This window comes from Marmota monax, unplaced genomic scaffold (genome assembly GCF_021218885.2).
Source record: "Marmota monax isolate L192 unplaced genomic scaffold, Marmota_monax_Labrador192_F-V1.1 WCK01_AAM20220418_F8-fsc00007, whole genome shotgun sequence".
Lineage (NCBI taxonomy): Eukaryota > Metazoa > Chordata > Mammalia > Rodentia > Sciuridae > Marmota > Marmota monax.
Genome location: NW_026692781.1, coordinates 27,716,672 through 27,742,065, shown reverse-complemented (window position 1 = coordinate 27,742,065; position 25,394 = coordinate 27,716,672).

The window sequence follows — 25,394 nt, the reverse complement described above, 5'->3', positions numbered from 1 at the left end:
ATTGGCAAACTCAGCAACAAGTTAGGAATTTGCTTTCTTTCCTCTTCCTTTCTCTTCTCCTGTCTCCCCGTCCCTCTCTCTCTTGAAGAGTTTTATGTTCAGTATTTACCGGAACACCAACAAGTACAAGGAAAGAATAACAATGATGAAGCAAAAAGGTAACTGCAAGGGCTGGGGCTATAGCTCAGTGGCAGAGCACTTGCCTAGTATGTGTAAGGCACTGGGTTTGATCCTTAGCACCACATAAAAATAAACAAATAAAGGCATTTTGTCCATCTACAACTACAAATTTTTTTTTTAAAAGTAACCACAAACTAGAATTGCAAGGGTTAGAAACAAGAAGGGAATGCATTCCAAAAAAAGATTGAGGAGTATGGCTTAACACTGTCTCCTCTGTATGGTACCAAGTGGATTTTGCTCAGATAGCCAGGACAATTACATAGGACCATAGGACATTTACCTTCAGACTCAAGGATTCATTTCAGAAAACCCACATCTGTTGTGAATAGAGTCAGAAACAAATTCAATAAGTCGATCAGTTAAACAAGGATGAGTTATAATAAAATGTGAAGAAAGCTGGAGGATCACTTTACTCTGTATCTAATGAGTACATGGGCTAAGGGTGCTGATGGTCCCATCTTCACTCCACCATTGCTGCCTTGGATCTTTCTCTCTTGAACTTCTTTGTATTCTTGCCTTTTTGTTTTGTGTCTGAATGGTTTCTTGCTGGGGCTTTGTTCTTGCTAGTGTGTGTGTGTGTGTGTGTGTGTGTGTGTTTAGGTTCTGCAGATCAAATCCAGTGCCTTGCACATGCTACAAAAGTGATCTGCCCCTGAGCTACACCCTCATCCTCTTTTAAAAACTTATTTATTTATTTTTAAATTTTGATACGAGTCTCCATAAGTTGCCAAAACTAACCTTGAACTTGCCATCGTCCTGCCTGAGCTTCCAGACTGGGTAGGATTATAGATATGTATAACCACGGCCTGTGCTGATGTTTCTTAGAAATTTGCTTTCCTATTCTATTTTTCCTATGCTTTGTATTTTACTCTTCTGCAAGTTTTTCATGACCTTCCCCTGCACAATGTTCTGTAATCATCTCTATTTTGTCACTTTCTACTATCTGTTGTCCTTAAGGACCTTGAATCCCTCACTTCTCAAAGTATTGCTCTTCATCATATTAATATCTTGAGGTCTTAGTTTTCTCTTTTATAAAATGGAAAGATTTTTACCTCTCTTAGAGAGATCTTTGTAAGATTTAAATGATTGTGACATATATTAAGTAATTAGTAAAATTCCTGGCACTGAAAATGATTAATAAAGGGTACCTACTGTTTTAATATGCTAATCAAAACTGGGCCTGCCACCTGACAGCTTCCACCCTGAACTCCAGATCTTTAGTTACAAACCCAAATGCATGGAGGCCCCGGCAGACTGTAAATGAAGGAGGTGGGCTGAGCTTGGAGATGATGGTAAATTGAAAAGTTTATAACCTGTCTAAAGAGGCTGCTACTACTTACTCTAGCCAACTGCTATCATGTACAAATATGAGCCTAGAATAGTTAGTCCTTTAAATGTTTTGTGGAATAGTGAAAATTGAGATTTTTATAAATAATTTCTTGAAGTGAAAAAAATATGTTGCTTAATTGAAAACTATTACTTAAAAGAAAAAAGGTTTATTGATTATATTTGGTTTGCCATCCACCAACTTGAAACCTCTGCAGGAAATACTTATTGAGCTGTTTTTTTAAAAAATTTTTAGATGTTGATGGACTTTTGTTTTATTCATTTATTTATGAGTTGCTGAGAATTGAACCCAGGGCCTTACACATGCTCTATAAGTGCTCTACCACTGAGCCACAACTCCAGCCCCTTATTGAGCTGTTTTTGAGCAGTGAGTTTCTTATTTACCAACAGAAAATCCTATCTTTTACACATGATGTATCTGATTTTCTAGCAAGGTGTCTGGAAAAAAAATTTTCCCCCTAATATAATTTTCCCCCTATAAATAGTTAAAATCAACCACCACGAAGGGTCAAGTCCAAATGGAATACAAACAGTAGCTGTGCTACAAATGAATAACAAGCACAATGAAAGGACGGGGAAGACAAAGCAAATCTAAAGAACTTCAAGAAACAGCATTTTGCCGCCATACTGTGAGATTAAACGAAAAAGAACTGTGCATTAATACTGTACTACAGTTACTAAATTTGTTTCTTTCAGAGTATGGGTCAGCAATTCTGACACTATGTGAACTGAACAAGCAAGTACATATATAATAGATAATGACAGCCAGGTTTCTTGTTGTCAGAGAAAGAAGCTTTAAATAAGGAAAGGGAGAAGACTAGAACAAAGGGGTGCTGAATTGAGAATTAGGGACACAAGAATCAATACATATTGTGGTAAGCAGAATAATGCTCACCTCCGTCCCCCCACACCTCCACAAATACACATGTCCCTGTCTCCAGAGCCTATGAGTATGCTAGGCTACATGCCAAGGAAGAATTCAAGATGCTGAGGGAATTAAGGTTGCTAATCACCTGACCTTCAAACCTGGAGAGTTTCCTGGATTATCTACAGCCCAATGTCATTTTAAGACTCATTGTGAGTGAAAGAGGGAGGCAGGAGACCTGGAATCTAAGTGACACCATGACAAAGAATGAACTCGCCATTGCTGGATTTGAGGGTAGAAAGGGATTATGAGCCAAATTTTCAGGGCTTAAAAATCGAATCAAAGGCTAGAGCTGAAACAATTTGAGAAAAAAAGTACATAATGATAGTGGTGGGTTATAACTCATAAAATATCCATGAGGGGTTGGGGATGTATCTAAGTGGTAGAGTGCTTGCCTATAGTGAGACACTTGGTTCAATCTCCATCCCTCCCCCTACCACCTGAAAGTATCATGAGTCCACACTGACTTAAATACTTGAATAAATAAATTAATGAAGAAGGAAAACACACTTAGTAGAAGTCCTATTAATAAATGTTAAACTAGAGAAACTGAATACTGAATAAATTACTGAATCAACTTTGCAGTAATAATTGTTGCTGGCAAGATCCATCAATGGATACTAAAATTTGTGGGCAAATATATGATGAGAAAAAATATATTTGCATAATTTAAAATTATCTCCCTTGACACATTTATTAATTATAAAGGGAAAATAGTAACTACACAGTGAAAAAACCTGCACACAACCACACATATGGGTTGACATCACCCCAAATAAGACATATTGGCAACACGTTCCCTTGTTCTCATCACAATGATGTGCTGAGGTGGGTCCAATCTTGCTTCTATGCTATTCTTGTGAATAATGTATAATCTCAATTGGATCAAAAAACATTAGCTAAGTCCAACTGGAGGTTCATTTTGCAAAATAGCTATTTGTTTTTTAAAAGTGTAAAGGTCATGAGTAACAAGAAAGGACTGTGGGAACATCATATTGGAGGAGTCTAAGAAGGTAGAGCCACTAATGCAGTGTGGAATTCTGGATTACCCCAGAACAGAAAAGGACATTAGAGAAAAACTGAAATTAGAATGAGGTCAGAAGTTAATAGTATTGTATCAACATTCATTTCGTGGTTATATGTTAACATCAGGGGAAGCTGAATGAAAGGTATATGAGAACTTTGCACTGTTTTTGCAACATTTATGCAATTCTAAAATCATTTCAAGACAAAATCTTACACAAAGAAGTATAGGTTGAACAACTCTAATTCAAAAATCAGCAATGCTTCAACATCTGAAAATATTTTGAGCATGACTGTGATGCCACAAATGGAAAATTCCACACCTGACCTGTTGACAAGTCATGGTCAAAACTCAAAATACTGTATATTGCATAAAAGGATCCTTAGGCAATGTATATAAGGTGTATATGAAGCAAATTAATTTCATGTTTAGACTTGGGGGTCATTACTTGGACATCTCATTATGTATGTGCAACTATTCCAAAATCTGAAAAAATATGAAAATCTGAAATACTTCTGTTTCCAAGCATTTTGGAAGAGGGATACTCAATCTATGCCATGGAAGCAACAAAGAATAAATAGAGATTTCTATAGTGGGGGAGAGCCATTCAGAAAGACTTCTTGGCAGAGGTGCTGTATTAGTCTGCTTAGGCTGCCACAACAAAAATTCCTCAGACTAGGTGGTTTAAACAACAGAAAATTTTCTCAGTTCTGAGGTAGAAGTCCAGTGATCCAAGTGCCAGCAGGTTTGGTTTCTTCTGAGTCTTCTCTCTCTCCTTGGCTTGTAGATGGTTGTCTTCTTGCTGTGTCCTCACATGGCCCCTCATCTTCATACACATGCTTCTGGTGTATACTCTTGATACATGGACATTGGTTGTATTGGATTAAGGTCCATTCCTGTGACATTATTTAACCTTCATTTCCTTTTAAAAGGCCCTATCTTCAAATATGGTCATGTTGGGTTAGGGCTTTAACCAAGGAATTTGGGGAGAGGGGACAAAAATTCAGTCCATGACAGATGGCCAACTGTGAAGGGTCTTAAAGGACATGTATCAGACATCCAGAGGGGCAATGTGTGGCAGTGATTTAATGGCTTACAAGTGGACTGGTTTCCTAGAACGTTGTGAAGGAATCATAATAAACAGGACTAGTAAGGGAAAGTGGAGCCATGTTTCTGACATTTCTAATGCATCAAGCTGGCAAAGAGAAGTCATTGAGATCAATTAGGAGGCTACTGTAGAAAAACATCAGAGACCTGAATCAAGGCGATGAACCACAGCAAGAATAATAATGATAACCAGAAGGATAGATTTGACAAAGATGGAACACTTAAGCCTTATTAAGTAAAGAATTCTAGGTGGTTCCCAAGTAGGATGTTCAGAGACAAATTGATGGGTTGTATCAGTGAGAGCTTTTAGAAATGCAAATTTAAAGATTGGGACTTTAGAAATGTGAATTGAGAAATGGGAGAAAGGTGAAGTCTAGTCTCTTAGTTTGGGGAGTCTTTAACCTAGAAAGAAAGTCTGGGTAGACAAGAGTAGCCAAAGAAACTTCAGGGTATATGAAAAGGAAAAAAAGTGAAGGTCATAGAAGGTAGAAACCTGGTGACGTTGTGCCCTGCCTGGCCAGAGGCGTGAGGTGTTTTAGAAAAGAGTCTCCTTTATGTTTTGGAGACATTAAAGCGGATGAGGTTTGAGGAAAGACTATTGAATTTGGCAAATCGACAGTCACCAATCATTAGTGAAACTTGAAGTCAGTTTTTTTTTTTTTTTTTTTTAAAGGAGGAAGCAAATGGGAATGCTCTAAATCCATCTGTCAGTCCCAGCACACACTGGGGTGATGAATGGGTAGGCAGAGACCTGGTCCCTTTTAAATGCTAGCACTGTTCATAACACAGCTCTTCATTTGACAACGTTCAGCTATTTCATTTAAAATACCAGCGCTGGCATTTTACAGTGGCCCATAGCCTCTCCTGAAGTCATTTGATTCCTGTAGCTCATAGTATAATTGCTGAGAGAAGTAGCAATTCGAGTCACTCAGTTGTGTAAGAGCCATATATTTTATGACTTTTTCATCTCATAAAACAAGACTAAATTTTTCCTTACAGTTGGAAAAAGCTTTAGATCAGGATAAACCTGACCTAAGGCTCCAAGTTTATGGGCCCAATTTATTCCCTCTGTAAATTCTGGGGACAGCTCTATGTGAATTCCACAGGGTGTGAAATCTTCTTTTAGTCAGGTGTTCATGTCTTTTCATGTAATTAGGCAATTATTTTCAAATGGATTAAAAACTTTAGTAGGCTTTGAACGATGTTAGTGAAAATAGAATTCTGATGTATTTATGTGGAGTATTAATCCTGGTTGTTCAAAGAGTGTTTATTAGTTGAAGATATGGCAAATATTAGCATTTCTACTTTGTAGACAAATTATGTGATGTACTTGAAGAGATACTGAAAGTCAAAAGTGGGACTTTCTGGGATAGAGTTTTATTAATCTGGTTTTTCTGCTCTCTAATAACACCTTTTTCTTTTTTTTCATTTCTATCATACAAATAAGTCCATGTATATTTTGGAGAAATAATATTGAAAAGGTGGTGTTTAAGTAGTCAAATCCTTAATTATTTTTGAAAGTGACTTTGAGAGTTGTGATTGTGGCTATATAGGTTACCAGTTTGCTTTGTTATCAGACAGTTACTCTCTTAATATGTGCTGTATACTGCAGCCACGTTCTATTCACCTTCTTAAAACTCTACCAGCATAAACATATAATCTAAGAAAAAACAGTATTTTTGTAATACAGACATGGCTTGAAGACAAACCCCATTATCTCCTTTCAAGGAGCCTCATATATATTCTGCAGTCTTTACTAAGGGGGTAGATTGTTCAGGTAATGATCAATTCACCAGGTGAAAACATAAAGGGCAACTCAACCTTCCAGATGCCTACTCTGATTTACTCAGTGTCAAGGTTTAGAACAACCAGAGTTTCCCAGGGCTTGTAAAGTGTCAAGTTCTCTTAATGCAGAAGCTATGTACCCCTCTTCTTGTTGGTTCAGTGAATTTAAATAGACAGGTAGCACCAATTGGTTGTGTGAAATGATGCTACTGACCTGTTATCAGTAGAGAACAGTGTAAACACATTTGCCAGGTATTTAACTGGGATGAAAGTCTATGGATATGAACCAGAGTGATCGCTTCCATCTGAGGAACCATCTCACGAATGTGGGCTCATTTGAAGGAACTCAGATCTCATAAGGTAACACCTACAAATTAGACTAGTGGAGGAAGAGGGAAGGTTTTCAGTAAGATGGGCTGAATTACTTCATGGAGAGCCAGAATGTAGAGGTAGTTTTACAGAAATGACAGGTAACATATAAAAAGAGAAAACTTAAGGGACTTTATGATGACCAAAATATGATACACATATCTGTGGAAAATAAAGGACACAATTGTGAAGTATTAAGAAGTGCTCAGATTGGGGTTTTATAAGAATTTATATCTTTTGGGTACAGGAGTTTGTATCTTTGTGTGCTACTTTCAGTTACTAGAACTAAGAATGTTACTTGAAACTAGGGACTGTCTTGTGAAGGAAGCTATAAAGGGTTGCCAATGACAGTGGCCTAGGTCTGTACTAAACTAAACTGGGTGCTGGAAGAGACAGGAGGACCTGGATTAGCCTAAAGGAAAGATCTGAGAAGAACTGTGCATTTATTATCACCATAGGTCAGGAGCCCTAAACTAATAAGTTTCAGAACTGTTTTCCCCAGAGGGTTGTACAGGTGAAATTATAAAACTGTTGGCTTGGAAAGAATAGGCAGATTAGAGATAAGGAGAATACTTCCCAATGAAAATGAGTCTGCAAGCCAAAATTTAAAAATATATCAATTTTATATAATATATAATAAATACATAATGATTATATAATATGTACAATAAATATGTAATAAATGCATAATACATATACACACAACACATATACATAATATAAATAATATAAATATAATAAATACATATATACATGTCATATTATATATAAAATATATCAAGACTCTTAACTAAATACAATTTGAAGAGAGAATTAATGAATTGGAAAATAGTATTGAAAAATTTACTCAGAACACCGTATAAAATAGACAAACAGTGAAGGAAAAAAGGTATTAGAATGACACATTCTGATTTATGTCTAACAATTGTCCAGAGAAATTTAAAGTTGAATGTGAAGAGGTAGTTGATAAGAATTTTATATAATTGGAGAAAACTCTTTGGGCCATTCTAATACTGTTCTAACAGTGGAGTTGAGGATCATTAATTTAGCCAAACAGGAATAGGGCTGAGCTGTAGATTAAAAATATATTTGTGCAATGACCAGGATAAATGAAAATAACAAAAATATAACAATTATAAAAAGAAATAGAGAAAAGATTATTGCCAGAGGAATAGTAATTAAACTGATATTAGACTTCCGTTTCGTAATAGATGACAGAAGCTGAGAGCAATATTTTCATAGTTCTAGGGTAAAGGCATCATTCAAAATCGAAGGCAAAATAAGTCACTTAAAAAAAGACTTATTACTTTACTGCCCACAAATTTTCTGAGAGAACTACTAAAGGATGCACTTCAATAAGAATACAAATAAATCTGGAGAGATGGAGAGAGTGAGAGAAAAAATACAATGTGAACTGGATGTTTTGGTATTAAGAAAATATCTAATAAAATTAGAATTTTATTAAAAAAGCAAGTTTCCTTTGGGATTGGGTATTATTTAGCTGCATTCGATTATGTATTACCTATCAAAGAAAGCTCCCTATTATTTGCTAATTCAGAATGCCTTTCAGAAAACTCCCAAAGGCTATAGTAATACTTCGTCTAACTCTAGTAACTTTCTATTCTTGCAGTTAATTGGGGCGATCCATTTAAGAGCGGCTTATTTATCAGCTCTTGCTACTATTATCTGCCAAAATTGTATATGGTGCATTTTTAATTGGCATGGAAACAACTCTGAACAAATTAGGTATAATTCAATGCTGTTGACTACTAGTTTATAGTTCTCAATATTGAAAAACTTAATATTTCAATTAAAATTTTAATGTCATAATTATATTTAATTATGTTGGAAATATAATTGAAATTGATTTGAGGGTAGGTACGCGGTGCACGCAAACACACACACACATGCACACACACACACACACCTTACCTGCATAATGGTACCTGGGGCAGAGGGCTATTTCAGGAAAGATCTGATGGGTCTAAGAAAAAAAAAAAAAACAGGATGAGTGTTCCAAGTCAGGAGAAGTCTGTCAAGGAAGAGAAGAGGCCATTGATTGAGAGTTGAGTTAGATGTGGGATATAGATCACAAAACTAGTTTTAAGAGGATGGGGGAAGGCATTGGCTCCAGGCAGCATGATATATAGATGTCAAACAGATTGAAAACAATAAAGAGTTAGGATTAAACTGACATAAACATCCATTCAGCTCTTCTGAGCGTATGCCACTTGTGTGAGGTGCTAGGGAGGAATTCAGAAACAGGGAAGATAAAACCCATGGTCTTCAGAGACAATCAGTTCAACTGGGAGACAGTCATGAAACAATTTTACAAGACATGCTAACATCACAATTGAGAAAGATGCTAAGAGAATAAGAGAAAGGAAAATTAAATCCCAATTAGGGATAATTAGGAAAGTATTTTAGAGGACTAGTTTAAATTGGACCTTGAAGGATGGGTAAGGATTTTGTATCAGGAAAGGATGACAGGCATTTTAAGCAAGGATATAGAGGTAAGTGACACAAGAAAAACAAAGCTGAAAACGCAGTTAAAAGTTTCTCAGATACACCTTCCTGTTTACCTCTTTCCAGCATGAGAGCTCATCTCTATGGAGGACTTTACCAAATCCCCAAGAAGGAGCAAATAGGTACATCTTAACTGAGGAGGAAGTGGAGTGACAAGAAGCAACACCATCTTGAAAGACCATGCGTATATAAATAATATTCCTTGGATGTTCACAAGTGGCATCATGTTTACATATAATTTTGTAACTTGTTTTTGAAACTCTACTTTCTTTCTATGAAACAGATAGCTCCATGTAGTTCTGGTTCCTTCTTTTTACTTTTCTGCTTATCTATGTTTTGGACTTTTAGATGCTACTGAATTTTTTAACATTTAACATTTTTTTAAAAATACCCTCCTACCCATTTTCTTGTGCACATGTGCAAAAGTTTCTCTAGAGAATATACCTAGGAGGGGAATGAATGGATCATGATGCACATGTAATTCCAACTTACTGGATATGGTCTTTTATTCATCTTTATCTCTTTACTTCTTCCCTCTTATGTTATCTCTTCTGACACTCACGTGATAGCTACCTTATAGTGTTCACTCACTTTCAAAGTGGAAGGAAGAGTGCTGGGAGCTGAAGGTAATGAAAACTACAAAGAGAAGACAAAGAGATCGTGAGAAAGGGTTAGGTGGGTTTCAATTAATAGAGCATTTGTCAACATGGGATACTGGCTCTCAGTCTGTTGGGAGAAGGTACTGGGGTGTTTGGAGTGGAGAGTTTGTCTGTCTGGGGGGCAGCAGAGATCCCGGGAGGCTGGTAAACATACTTAGATTGGAATAGTTGTCAGTGGACTATGTGTGTTCACTCCCAGGAGCCTGAGCCAAGCCTGGCCTTTCCTTTCTAACATCTGAGTCTTGATCTTTGGCTTAAAAAATGAGATAATGAAAAAACCATAAGGCAATAAATAATAATAATAACAATGATAATAATATTTACCTCTGGATATTGTGAGGGTAAAATAAGAAAGACTGGTTTTTAAATTATTTCATTTGTGTACCTATAATTATTAAAATATTTTTCATTCCTTCTCTAGCTTCTCAACTTCTATTTCATAAAACTGTTTCTCAGATGTCAGGTCACTTAGTCTCCTTAACGTTGGTTTGCATTCATCCAAGTACATTTTTCAGTGTGGGCTACATACTGACACATATACTCTAGGATTTTGCCAACTATGTAGAGCAGCCCAAAATATTCATTTCCTGGTTTGAGATATTCCATAGTAATTTTGCCCTTAATAGCAGAGCTGTTTTGGTAGCCACTCCCAGTGTTAACTCACATTGGATTATTTTTTGGTACTGGGGATTGAACTCAGGGGTACTCGACCACTGAACCACATCCCCAGCCCTATTGTGTATTTTATTTAGAGACAGGTTCTCACTGAGTTGCTTAAGGCCTTGCTAAATTGCTGAGGCTGGCTTTGAACTCTGGATCCTCCTGCCTCAGCCTCCTTAGCTGCTGGGATTATAGGTGTGCATCCCCCCAAATCAACTAAAACCCTCAAATGTCTTTGATACATTCTGTTGTTAAGATAAGTCTGTGTTATCCCAGGGACTTGTGCATGCTAGATAAGTTTTCTACTACCAGACCTCTGAAATTTTATTTTGCAACAGAGTCTGTCTTAACTGCCTATGCTGGCTTAAAACTTGTGATCCTCATGCCTCAATTTTCTGAATAGATGGTTTTATAGATGTGTGCTGCTGTGCTTATCTAGTATTTCCTTTTAAAAATTCAATTGTAATACTTTTCATTATTTTTATTTAATTTCGTCTTAAAGTTAGTTTGTCCAATTTTGATTCTGATTCTGTTATTCAACATATACATTATTCCTTTATTCTAAAACACACCCCTTTGGCTCATATATGAGTCAGTTTTGTAATACTACAATAAAATTCTTGATACAGCTGACTTATAGAGAGAAAAGGTTTATTTAGCTCACAATTTTGGAGTTTCAAAGTCCAAAATTGGGCAACTTTATTGGTTTGGCTTCAGGTGAGGGCTGCAGATGGTGGCACATCATGGCAGGAGGATTGTAGGAGCAAATGATTACATCTTGTACTGGAGCAGAGAGAAAGAGAGCAGGAGAGTCAGGCTTGCTTCTTTTATAACAATAAAAGGGGTCTCATAAACATTTCCAAAAGGACACATGAGAACTCCTTCATGCTGTCAATCACCTGAAGGACCTCCCACTACATCCCACCTCCCCAAGGGTTCCACTACCTCCCTACAGCACACGGGAGACATTCAACATGCAATCCTCCTTGGCTCACTTTATGATTTTTTTTTTTCACTTACAGACAAGCAGGGAAAGAAGTGAACAATCTCGTTTTGTTCTTTCTTCCCACCTTGGAGTCTCTCTTCTGGCTTGTCCCTCTACCTGGAGTGCTGCTCTCATCGATGTCAGCATAACCAACTTGCTCTTTTCCTTCAAACATTTCTTGAGCCTTGGCTCAAATTTCATCTTTTCAGCCAGGAAGCTTAGACCACCCTGTTTAATCCTGTATCCCCTTCTCCTCTCACAATATTTCTTTCTGTCCCTCATTTTATTCCACACAACTTAATACCATTGAATACATCATTTATTCAACTTATTAATAATGACTACTGTCTCTTTATCCCTATATTCCCTGTGGACAGGGATTTTTGTTTTTGTTCTCTGATGGATCTCAAGCTCCCACAATAGTACTGAGTATATTGTGGGTGATCAATAAATATTAATTGAATAAAATGAACACATTTCAAGCTAGTATTGATTGTGAGACATTAATGTAGAAGCTTCTTAAGTGTGAATGAGTCTTAAATTCTCACGCCCCATTGATCATCAGTTCCAGTTTTTGATATCTTGATAATATGCTTGATTTTCATGGCTACTGTAGTGAGAAGCTAAGAAAGGCTGAATCAGGGAATGCAAGATGCTATTTTATACCACGTATGTCAGGTTTTCTTTAAATGTGATAAATCACCAACTAAGTCACTGGTAAAAATATTGATCAGAAGAAGCCAAAGTGTCCTGAACTACAGCTCCTGAAAACTCCCTTAGTCATTCTCACCATTCTTTTTGTACTGTCAATTATCTAGTTGTTAGTCATCTGATAGGACCATTATTCATTCCATATTTCTCTCTCTGAGTCACAAAGACATGACTAAAGTCTTGTCTTGCTAAGTTCCAGACCAATAATAACAACAATAAATGCTAATGTTTGTTGAGCATTATTATACTAAGTTTTTTTGTGTACTCTATTTTATTTAGTGAATTTATATCACTTTTCTTTCTTTTTTAGAAAAAAAAATAATGAGGTCATAAAATTAGTAAGTGGTACAGTGATAGACCTTGGATAGTCTAACTCTGGAGTTTAATCACTGACTCCAAATTATTGACTGGCTGAGTGCTAGGAAGGAGGGAAACAAACATGAATATTGTCTGAATTCTCTCTCTAAAAGAAGGATTTTAGTACTATTGCATTGAAATTCCTGAGCCAGCTAACTTATAAAAAGGAAAGATTTATTTAGCTCACAGTTTTAAGGTTCAAAGTCCAAGATTGGGAAACCCTGTTGGTTTGACTTAAGATGAGGGCTGCAGAGGGTGGTACATCATGATAAGAGGGCGTTTTGAAAGAAGAAAATTTAGACTTATAGAGAACACTGCATGAATTATATACCTACAAAATGAAATTCTTTATTTATTTGGTTTTGGAAAATCCAGCAATGTCTTTCCATTTATGCCAATGATACTTGATTCCAAAATCCCATTGGTGGGCAATAAGCATAAAAATCCTGGATAAATACAACACTTTTTAGCATTTTTTGAAGAATAGAAATGGGGGACACTTTCCTAAGTGAGCTGCTTATTTATAGCTCTACATAAATGGCAATTGTTTGAACCATGAGAGTAGCTGTGCTTGAACAGATACCCCTGACCTGCTGCCAATGTGCCATCTTTGATCTTGAGTCTTTTACTAAGTTCTCATGCGATCTCATCTCACTGCCCCTTAACTGAAAGCAATTTTCATGTTTTATATTTAATCCTTTTGAGGCACTAAGCCAGGTGGTGAATTAATTACTTTTGTAGTTTGAGAAAAGATCTCAACTTAGTTGTTATATTCAGCTAAAGTTAGAAAATTTTCTTTGAAGGCTCTGTGGATACCATTTAGGGTTTTATTTCATTAAAATATGTTTTAAAAGAAGAGTGGTATGGTTTAGTGGCTGTTTCTAAATGTTTTTGGATAAGGATTGCTTGAATACTGATAAAACCATGAAGGGCTGTTTTTGTTTGTAATCTTGTTTCTTTCTGGTCAATGACGAATTTCCTTGGAGGTGATATGGCTATGAGGTCTTTGTGATTAGAGACAGAAGAGGAAAGTCTAGTTTGAAGTTTATAGAATTTATGTGCACGTTTATAACACACATTGAACAATCCAGAGAGAATGCTGTGACAGTACATGGCGGTTTCCTGAGGGGAGAGGTGGAAAGAGTTAAAAGAGTTTTGAATTTGAAGTCAGGAAACACATTTTTAAATATTGTTTCTAGAACAAAGTTGAAATGTCACATTGAGTGAACTCCCTTAATATTGCTGAATCCCATTCTCTCTGTGTAAAAAGAGAACAGTTACACTTCCTCAACAATAGTTGTACTTCCAGTTGTATTTTCTGGATCCACTGAAATAAAGTGAACACATTGTGTATAATTGGGTAGGCACTTAAAACATGCTGTAAGTATCTGAGTCTGTGATGATCAAAATAAATCACAAACCACTTGAGGGCTCCATGCACTGAATGCTGCCCTTCCAGTTGGGGAGGATGTGAGCATTGCTACCCTCCTTTACAAATGGAGAGAGAAACTATGTTTTAAATGTTCTGAACCTCATCATTTGGAAAGATGCAGAGACCACTGTCATCTGACAGATATCTTCTCCCTGAGTTCCTGTTCAATAGCAAGCTGGGTAGTAAAAGAAGGAAGAGACTCTCTTAAATCAAGCAGAACACATCTTCCTGGAGTGATTGAATGCTAACCTTGACTATGTAAGCATTTTCAGAAGAAGGTCATTGTCTATGAAATTAATTTTCATTCTTGGCTCAACAATGCCTGTTGGCCATCAAAACTTGGTGGAAATCTCATCTGTTTAGTTAGGGACTTACCTGATTGATGGAGAAGGATTGCTAGGAGTTAGGATAAACTTCTGTACTCAGGAATAAATTATTTAAGTGTCCTTTAGTTCTGGATAGAAACTAAGCCTCTGTCTAGACATGTAATATAAAGCAAAAAGTGAAAGCTTTTATCTGAATATAGCTAAATAATGAAGCCCTTGTGTGTTCCACACATAAATAGCTGCTCAATGAACTTGGTTAATTCTATGAATTAAGAAAAAAAATCTTTTTTTCTTCCTCAAATTATACAGATTGTTCTTACTTACTAGATATTGGCCCAGTGCACGTTAAGCATTAAAACTTTATTCTTTAACATCTCTGCATCTTTTTTTACTTGATCCTTATATATTTTCACCAGCCAAGAAGCTTTAGACAAACCTTTGGTGCAGTTTTTGTTCTAAAAAGATTACACATGTCATATATATATATATATATATATATATATATATATATATATACATTAACACTTTTAACCTGTCCACACTCTATTCTATAAGATGCTAAAATAAACTATTTCACTACCCCCTAAGTCCACCCTCCAGGAATTGATAGGGTATATTCTGAGCTTATCATCTGTGTTTGCACTCCTTATTCACATTGCCAAAGTATTTAATATGGTTTTTATGTATCTCTGTTAGAAAGAGATTCCAGGACAAAAAGCCAGTACTGAGAGCAAATTCCAGGGTATAAATCCAAGAAAGCTAAGTTCAACTTAAAATATGGCATGAAAGGAATTTGCATTTTAAATTATAAACATTCAAAAAATATACCCAAAAGTAAAGCTTTTAAAATGCACCAAGTTCCTTGATTCTTAAAGAAAACCTATAATGTAAAAATCTATGAGGCAACTGGAACAAACTATACAGTGGTTGGTCTGTTCTTTTTAACATGTCCATATCAAGTATCAAAAAATAACTGATAGATAAGGTAAAAACTTAACCAGCATTCATTGATAACTTGTAAAAGTAAAGAATCTTGCAAAGCATTGAGGAAGAAAAAGCAATAATATACACCCTCTCTTAACAATGGCTGTCAGTCTAATAAGATTGCATATGAAGATATTCTAAATGTAAGGCAAAATTCAATAAGTTTACAAATAAGTGTTATGGAAGATGAAGGGAAGGTTGGATTTTTTTCTTGCATGTAGTAAGTGTACACAATCATTGGATACATTTCAATACATGTATACATTTCAATACATGTATACAACATACAATGATCAGATCAGGATAACTGGTATATTTATCACCTTGAACATGGATCATTTTCTTTGTATGTGTGTGCGTGTGTGTGTGTGTTGGGAACATTCAAATTCCTTTCTATACCTATTTTGAATGATTTGATAGTTGTTCTATCCCTCTATCTAACATTTGTAACATTAGAAGCGATTGCTCATATACAACTATTTACTCAAGATTTTTAATGAAAAATAATAACTATATATATATTTTTGGTGGTATAGTGTGATGTTTTGGTATATGTGATTTTAATATACATTTCTCTGATGAGTAATGATATCGAGCACATTTTCATGTGCATGTGTGTGTGTGTGTGTGTGTGTGAAGTTTCTTAAAATTTTTTCCATTAAAAATGTGTTTACCCGGGTGAGGTGGCACCTGTCTGTAATCCTAGTGACTCAGAAGGCTAAAGCAGGAGGATCACAAGTTTAAGGCCAGCCTGGACAACTTAGTGAGACTCTGCTTCAAAAATAAAAATTGTTGGGGATGTAGCTCAATGGGAGAGTACTTGCCCAGCATGTGTGAGGCCCTGTGTTCAATCCCTCATATTATTTTTTTTTCTTTTTATTTGGGTTGTATGAATTGTTCTTATTTTCCCATTTCTTGAGATTTTAATTCAACTGTGACTATTGATTAGATTGCACCCATGTTCCTTCCCAATAATGGGAGTAGTCTATTTCTATATCTCCTTGAATTTGAGCTGGCCTTGTAATTTGTTTAGGCTGACAGAATGTAGCAAAGTGACACTGTGTGACTTCCAAGCCACTGCAATAAATGGTTCATGTCTATTGATTCCATCCTTGGGATCCAGTTGATGTGGGAAGCCTAAAGCCAGCCCAGCTGAGCTTGCCAGGAGACCCTCCTCAACAACACGCTTAGTTGTGGTAAGTAAGGGTGATTCTCACCAGCTGCCTGTGCTGGCAAGATGAACTGGGTTCAAAAGAGCTGGCTGCATTTGTATACGGGGTAAAAATGGGAGTTCATAACCCACTTGAATCAAAGTGTGAAATATGATATATCAAGAACTATGTAATGTTTTGAACAACCAACAATAAAAAATTAAAAAAAAAAAAAACAAAAAAGAGCTGGCTGCAACATTAAGCTAAGAAAACAGAGAAAAATCATGCAACACACGGACATGAGTTTCTCAGGTTGAGGGTGGGACTGCTCTGTGACCCTAAGGGTTAGCTTCCTCTCTGGACAGTGCTGGAAAGAGAGCATGCACCCGGAATCTCTTTATTTTATTGCGGGGGGCGGGGGGACACACAAAGGAGCTTCCATGCAATGTACTTCACCAAATAAGGCAGGGGATAGTGTTTCCAAGGTGGAGCCTTGCTTCCTGATGTCTTGTGGTCAGCAGATTGATTGACATCTTGGCAAGTCACACCCATCTCAGGTGCTGTGTGGGATCACAGGCAGAGCTAAAAGGAAGGTGCACTTGCATTGCTCAGCCCAATCAGCATGCAATTCCAGACCAGTCCCCTCATTTAGCTCCAATGCACATAGCTCACACACACACAGCCCATGGATGGCTCACGACGACAGGTGATGATAGTTTTAAAGCCATTGACTTTTTAGATGATTTGTCACAAAGCAACAGATAACTGACATGCTAGTGCCGCAGTCCGGCTGCAGCAAAATAACCGGGGGGTGACGAGGAACTTGCGTAGATTGATACAGCAGGAGTGGGAGCTGTTTATTGTAGGACAGGAGCGGTATATATACATTCCACACAGCTTATCTTAATTAACATAAACTAGGTACAGCAGTCAACCAATAAGGAATCTCCACACTTAATGGCTCACTGGCGCCACCTCACAAACCACTCCCCCTGGCAAAATGCCAGGCGCCATCCTGACTTGTTTACAGACTCTAACATGCTAGGACTAATACACTCAAGAGAGCTGCATTTATTGGACTGGGGTTGGGCAAAATTAATGCTAAATCATTTGATACTTCAAAAAAAAAATAGAGAGACATAATGGAAACACAACTTGTATCTTACGGCCAGTGTTGTTTGAGTTATTAACAACAGGCACTATACCTGAAGAGAAAATAAACGTACAATTTGTATGAATTTTAGGCAGTATAATTCTCAGGATCTTATTCTAACATCAAAATAAAATGGTATTTAGGAAAGTTCTGCGGTATGTGAGAGTAAAGAGTGAAGGAATCAATCCCTTCCCACATATATGATGCATGGATGTAGTACTCTTGAAACCATTCCAAATATTAGCCCAAACCCCAAAAAGTACTCATATGGATGCCACATAAGTAAAAATTTTAAAGCCTGAATGTTCCAATAAATGTTATCTTCCTTTGTTCAATCTAGAGGTTTATTAATTACATTTGCACACCATACAATTGAGTATGCTACCCTTGGGAGAAAAAAGTTTTCAGAGTCTTATGTCCAGAGTATACCCTCATACATTTGCTATTGGAGGAACTTTCCTTTACTGGGCTGCCTTCCTTCATCTGCTAAGCTCTACCATATTTTTTATGTTATGCATTTTAAAAAGTAGAGAAATGTTATGAAAAATATCTATTTGACAAATATGTGGAACTCCACGATCACCATATATTTAAAACCTTTATCCAGACAACTGGTCCCCTGTGACTTCATGGCTAGATTATATAGATACTCCAAATAACATCTGCAGAAATTCATTTAGCATAAAATTATATTTTCCACCCACTAGACAATTAGAACATAGTACATGCAGGAAGGAGGGGGGAGGAAATTATCTATCAAGAATATCTCAGGGCTGTTGGCAAAGGTCCAGGTTTGGGATGAACCTAGTTAGCATCCTGTTCTAAGTATTGCAAAAGTAATTTTCCTTCTGAAATTGAAAATTAATGTAATGTTCCTGAAGGGAAACATTTAATAATAATCAAGTCAAGGAATAAGGCACTTGATTCCCTTCTGTGACCTTAGTCCTAATATATTAGTAACCCTGCGGCTCTACTCTTAACTAGATTGTGGTTCAGAGACTAAATCACTAAACCATGAAGTTCTGATGCTCTTCTTGCCCCCATTTCATATGCTAATCAGCGTGAAGCTGATGGATATTGCTAAAAAGTATAATAAACCTTTCCGTTCCAAGCTTTTTTAAAAACAAAACAAAGACTTTGGTCTAATAACATTACTCCATACTAAAAGAACTAAATCACTTCTAATGAATTATGTTAATACCAAATACTGGTCAATATATTTTGGTATATTCAATAGATCACAATTAATTAGAAATTCAAAACTGAATAGAGAATATATGCTAATGTCTGAAAAAAATACTGCTTTGCAATGAAATACTATACCAATAGTAAGGGAAATAACTACAATTTTAAATAAATATATTGGATATTCAGAAAATTAAACCCAATTTTTATAAAAGCATTAAATAAGCAGAGAACTTAATAAGAATCTTACTACAAACCTCAAAATTTTCCTGTTAGAAAACTACACAACTATCCAAAATGACCATATATAGTGTTTTGCACAATTTTAACAGGAAAACTGTGTGTGTTTACCTAAGAGATATCTCCGCAGTTGTAGATTTTCCCTTCCTTTGTTGTATTTTGAGCTGTTTCTATGGAACTCCACAGGCTCAGCTCAACTGTAGAATCTTGAAATCATCTATTCCAACTCCCTGTGAAGAAAACCTCTTCAATGCATTCCTTACAAGTGGTCTTCCAGTTTGAGATTATTTTCATAGAAAACCAAAAGAAAGAATTAATTCCTCGAAAGAGAGGAGGCTCCACCATTTGACAATTTAAATTTGCACTGAGTTTTCTTACCAGGAGCCCTGGTTCTGCTCCACACAGCAGACTTCTCTTCTACAATGTAACCCTTCAAATATTTGTCAGTAACAATTATGACATGAGAAGATTTGCCTTTTAGAAAGATCGCTTTGGCTTCAGGGTAGAATAAACTGAAAGAGGATAGAGCTGGAGAAAATTAGGAAAGGAACCAAACTGAAGAAATGTAAGAAAAGGAAAAGAAAAGTAACTCCTGGCTTTCCGTTTCCAGGGTGTCCAGTTTATTCTGTTTGATATGTGGTGAAAATGAGAATTAAACTGGTCAACCATTTGGGAAGCACTTTTAAAATTACATTATTACATTGCTATTACACATAAAATATATCAACATAAACTGGAGATGAATTAAAGATTTAAGAATAAAAATGAAACCATTAAAGTACTTGACAAATTACAGACTATATATGTTATAATATATATATTATATGTAATATTATATTTACACCTTGGAGTGGGGAAGCCATAATATTTTTTATTATACTAAAATAAAAATATAAAAAAAGATTGTTAATTTGACCATTTAGCAAGTATGAATTTGTGTCCAAACTTGAGGATGAAAGCAATAATACTTTGTTTCCTTTTGATTGATCTAATTCCAGCCTTGTTGTTCATACTCCTTTCTGTGAAATTAGAAAGGTTTAGTGATAACTGGAGAAAGAATTATGTAGATTGGGAGTAGAATGAGAAGAGATGTTGAATGTAAATGAAAGCCTTTTAATTTCCAGGAATTTCTCACATTGCTATTTTTTAAAATATTTTTTAGTTGTCAATGAACCTTATTGATATATGGTGTTGAGAATTGAACCCAGTGCCTCATACATGCTAGGCAAGCGCTCTGCCACTGAGCCACAACCCCAGCCCTCTCACAATGCCATTTTGGATATTTAAGTCTCTGGGTGGTCTTTGCAGACAGGTTGCTCACTCTGCAGCTTCTCTGTCTGACAGGGATGAAGGGAACTAGTCCCCTCTGTGAATGTACTGTGTAACCCTTCCAGGCATCCTGGGTTCTTCCCAGGGCATTGCCAGAGGCAATTCTGGAATGGTTCCTCTGAAATGCTCTTGCTAGTGGTAGGGAGACCCCACACTTCCTCCTATTTCTCCTCTCTGCTTCACTCTTCCCACCTGTCCTCCTCCCTTTCCAGCTGAAAAGGACTTTACCGTAGGATGAGAAGTACTCAGATTATCATAAATTGCAATAACAGTCAACATTTCCTGAAGGCAAGGAAACCATGATATTCAAACTCTTAGGAAAAAAATATTTGAAAAAAGAAAGGAAAACTAAGTTTCCCATATCAAACCGATTTAACATTCACATCATAACTATATAATACTTTTGAATTTCTGTGTAAACAAATGCCAAAAAAAAAAAAAAATCACCACTGAGCAACATTTCAGCCCTTTTTCAAAAAAACATGTTTTTGTTACTACCTTATAGTAGCTATATATAATGGTGGGGTTCATTTTAACATATAATCTCATGTGCATGGAACATAATGTGCCAGTCCCTAGTAGCTCTTCCTTCCCTCCCCTTTTTCCCTGTATCCCTGTCCCCTCTCTTCTACTCTACTATCCCCCCCACCTATTTATTGTTTTTACAAACTGGTACTTTGTAGGTATACATAAAGGCAGAATTCACTGTGGTCAATCTCCTGCTGCTGTTCCTCTCCTTTCCTCTCTCTCCCTTCCCCTCAACTTCTCTTTTCCAGTCCAATGATCGGCCTTCCATTTTCATGTCATTCTCTCCCACCCCTTTTTTCCTTGTTTTGATCTAGCTTCTGCTAAGAGAGAGAATATTCTACTCTAGATATTCTGAGTCTGGTTTATTTTACTCAGTGTAGCATTCTACAGTTCTGGCAAATACCATAATTTCATTTTTTTTTTTATGGCTGAGTAAAACTCCATTGTGTTTATGTACCCATTCATCTTTTCCCATTCATCTGTTGATGGGCATCTGAGCTGGTTCCATAACTTGGCTATTGTGAACTGCACTGTTATAAACGTTGATGCGGCCGTGTCACTATAGTATGATGATTTTAGTTCCTTTGGATAAATACCAAGGTGTGGGATAGCTGGGGTCATATGTTGGTTCCCTACTCTATTGAGTCACCTCCACATTGCTTTCCAAAGTGGTTGCACTAATTTGCAGTCCCATTAACAATGTATGAGTGTACCTTTCCCCCTACATCCTTGACAGCAGTTATTATTTGTATTCTTGGATGATTGCCATTCAAAATGGAAATGAAATCTCAATGTAGATTTTATTTGCATTTCCCTGATTGCTAGGAGTGTTGAACATTTTTTCATATATTTGTCAGTCATTTGTATTTCTTCTTTTGAGAAGTGTTTTTTTTTTAAATTTTATTTTATTTTTTTGGTTCTTTTGCCCATTTGTTGATTGGGTTATTTGGCTTTTTTGTGTTCAGTTGTTTGAGTTCTTTGAATATTCTGGGTATTAATCCACTGTCAGAGGAGTAGGTGGCATCCTAGCCCTTTTAATTTTTTATTTTGATTCAAGGTCTTTCTAAGGTGCCAGGCTGTCTTTGAACTTGCGATCCTTCTGCCTCAGTTTCCCAAGTAGCTGGGATGACAGGTGTCTACCACCAGGACTGGCTTCATTGGCCACTTTCAAGGGTACAATCTGGAAGACATGGGAGTCATCATAAAAGGATTCAGAGAAATCAAGACAATGGGGTAAGAATATGCTAAGAATCTTGAAATTGAAGAGAGAAGTGGTGGGAAGAGATGGATCTATAAGACTGAAAAAAAAAAGTTATGAGCATTTTCAGAGCCAAGCAGGAAAAAGAAGTTGACATTGTTACAATGAAAGTAAATAATTAAAGGAAAATATTCCTGGGATGTGGGAATAACTGAGACCAAAAACGTAGTGTGTGTACAAATCTTGAATCCAGGTTTTGCCTCTCAGCTCCATCATGGGTCCTGCATTTGGTGCAGGCTGTCATCATGTGATGCAGTTTCTGTTCTTCTGGTCTTGTTTGGAGAAGCAAGGAACCTAGACATGATGCTAAGCCACAAAAAGACCTCTTTTTCTGAAACTAAGTGAGAGAGACATGACAGGTATAGAAACCAAAACTGAGAGGAGGGTAGATGAGGGAGTTTATGCTAAATGACTGTCAGCTTCTCCATGAAATAATTGTGAGCTCATTTGTTGAGAATGAGGGAGTGTGGAGAATCCAGGGCATGAAAACAGTGGGGAAGTTTTGGATGAACTGTTGTAGGACGCTTATTAGGAGATCAAGAAGAGATGAACTGCTTTTTTTGGTGAGGTGCATTAATGACATAATTAAACCATGGAATGAAGTGTGGGCTTTAGGAAAAGGAAGTAAAGATGATTTTCCCCAATTAAAATTAACGAGATAAATTTTACCTGCGGTAGCCACAATATGCTTGCTAATGACTACCTTAAAAGGCTCAGGAATGCAGTTTGCCCCATCACCTACATATTTCAAGCAGCCCACCCCAAATTTAATTCAATTGTCTAAACCTTTTCTACTTACCCAATGTCCTGCAAGCAAATAACAAAGAAATTACAGCCTCTAGCAGTAACCTGGCTGCCCAGAAACAAAAACCATATGGAAAAATGAAGCTTCCAGACTGTTTAATATATGGGCAAAGAGCAGTTTTCAATTTATCCAAGCTAATTTTTCCCCAAGCAATTATCCTACTTGGCATCTGCCCAAGACCTGAGGTAGACATTAATCCTTCAGCAGCAAGTGGCCTGGGAATCCTTAATGACCTAAAGTTCTCCTAGTGTCAGCTTGGCTTTGCTGCACCTTCTCTGAAAAACCACTTCACCTCTCTTCATTTACTCAGCTCCTCCAAGGCTCTGAGTTGAAGACTCACTCTCAGATGTTGCCTTGGAGTTTGAATGTAAGTGTGAAATGAACATTGTTAGAAACCGAAGCTTCTTTATGTGTTGTTCTGTTCATTAAAAATAGAATAGCAAAAGGAGAAAAGAAATTGCAGAAATTCATCAAAGGAATCCCTTAGCTGCTTTCATTATTTACAATGTTAATGGGGTTGGCTATAGAAATATGAAAAGGCTAATGTGGAAGGGTTGAAAATGAACAAACTGAGAGCAGAATCACAGCCTCAGAATATAATATCCTCTGCTCCGGTCTTATTACTGCATCTCCCCAAGTCTGATAATTTTACATTTTTGATCACTCCCTTATTAGTAGTAATTTTAAGTACTGTAAACTTCCATGTCTTCTTCATCTTCTAATTATTTCTGCTGTATTCACTTCCCAAAACTCATCTGTCGTATTCCTCACTAGACTTTCTCTGAGTCATTTTCCTTTTTGCTAAATTATCCCAGCCATTCACTTCCCATCACCAATCATCTGTCTTTTATGGTTATTTACATATCTTGTCTCCTGTTTAAAACCATTAGCATCTAAAAGACAGAATTCACAGCTTACTTGTTATATATTCTCCATTAGTATCTATTTTTTTTTAAGTTTTCATTTGTGTGGGTATTGTTTATAAAAGTAAATCCAATTAGAAGCCATGGAGCTGAATCATATGGTAACAATGGTGATTCTATTTGAATTCTGGAATTCAGTAAGCACAATCAAGGATATTCCATTTTCATCCATACCTTAACTTATAATTGCATGCAGTATATGATAAGAATTCTAAAAGGTCTTCGAAAGAAGGCCAATCAGAACTATGTAGTTCACTTTTGATGAGTTAGACTTTGCACCCATAAACTGCAATGAAATACATTGAACTTTATAGCAACATTTTTTTCCTGCAGTCTCAAACGACAGGGAATAGAGAAAAAGGTAAAAGTTATAAATTCAGAGTTGATAAGAACATACAGAAAAAAAAATACAGGTTTTTTGAAGTTTTCTTTTCAGAAAAAAACGTTCAATGAGTTTAAATGAAGGAGATGAATACCATTTTGACTTTTACCTGTTTAATATGGAAAGTTACTTTTAAAATGTGGAATTGACAGGACAGTTTGGGGTTAGATAATACTAACCTTATTTGCAAGGAGTTCTAGAATAATTCATATAATCTATTATCAGTTTCTTTATATAAGTCTAAAAAATCCAGTAAAAGTTTCAAAACAATTTCAGGCTTTTCTGTACAGTATCATTCTGCCACTCTAATTTATCAATAGTGGAATGTCATTCTTTATTACAGTGCTTAAAATATTGGTGTGTAACTTCAAAAAGCTTTGCCTCACTCTTCATAAGTCAGTTCTAGTTACTTGTCAACAACTGTAAGGTTTTTCTTTAGTTTATTAAAATACTACTGCTCTATAATAAGTAACATTAAAAATGAATGAAACACATTATAACTCTTTTCTTTGAGATAAATGTTTAAAATATATAATTGACATGACATTTTACAAATAGAACATCATAAATAAGGTTTATGATATGAAATGTTTATTAAGAGACATTATTTCTTATAAAATATTGTTAAAATAATGTATCTGCAGGGATAAAAAATCTCTGGTAATTATCTGTTAAATGCCCCAAATTAGGATATTTATCTTACATGATACAGTGAATAAAATCAGATTGGATTTACTTATGAGACAGTCAAAACTGGCAATTATAATCTGGGTGTGGTACTATGTACCTGTAATCGCAGCTACGGGAGAGCCTGAGCCAGGAGGCCTGCATGTTTGATAGCAGCTTGAGCAATTTAGCAAGACCTGGTCTCAACACAAAACCAAACAAACAACAATGACAACAAAAATAAAAGAACAGGAGGGGGAAAAAAAAAGGATGGGAATGTAGCTCTGTGGTAGAGCACTTGCTTAGCAAGCACCAGGCCCTGAGTTCAATCCCCAGCAGCAGTAAAAATAAATAAATAAATAGAACAAAAACGGACAATTACAGAGTAATTTAAAAA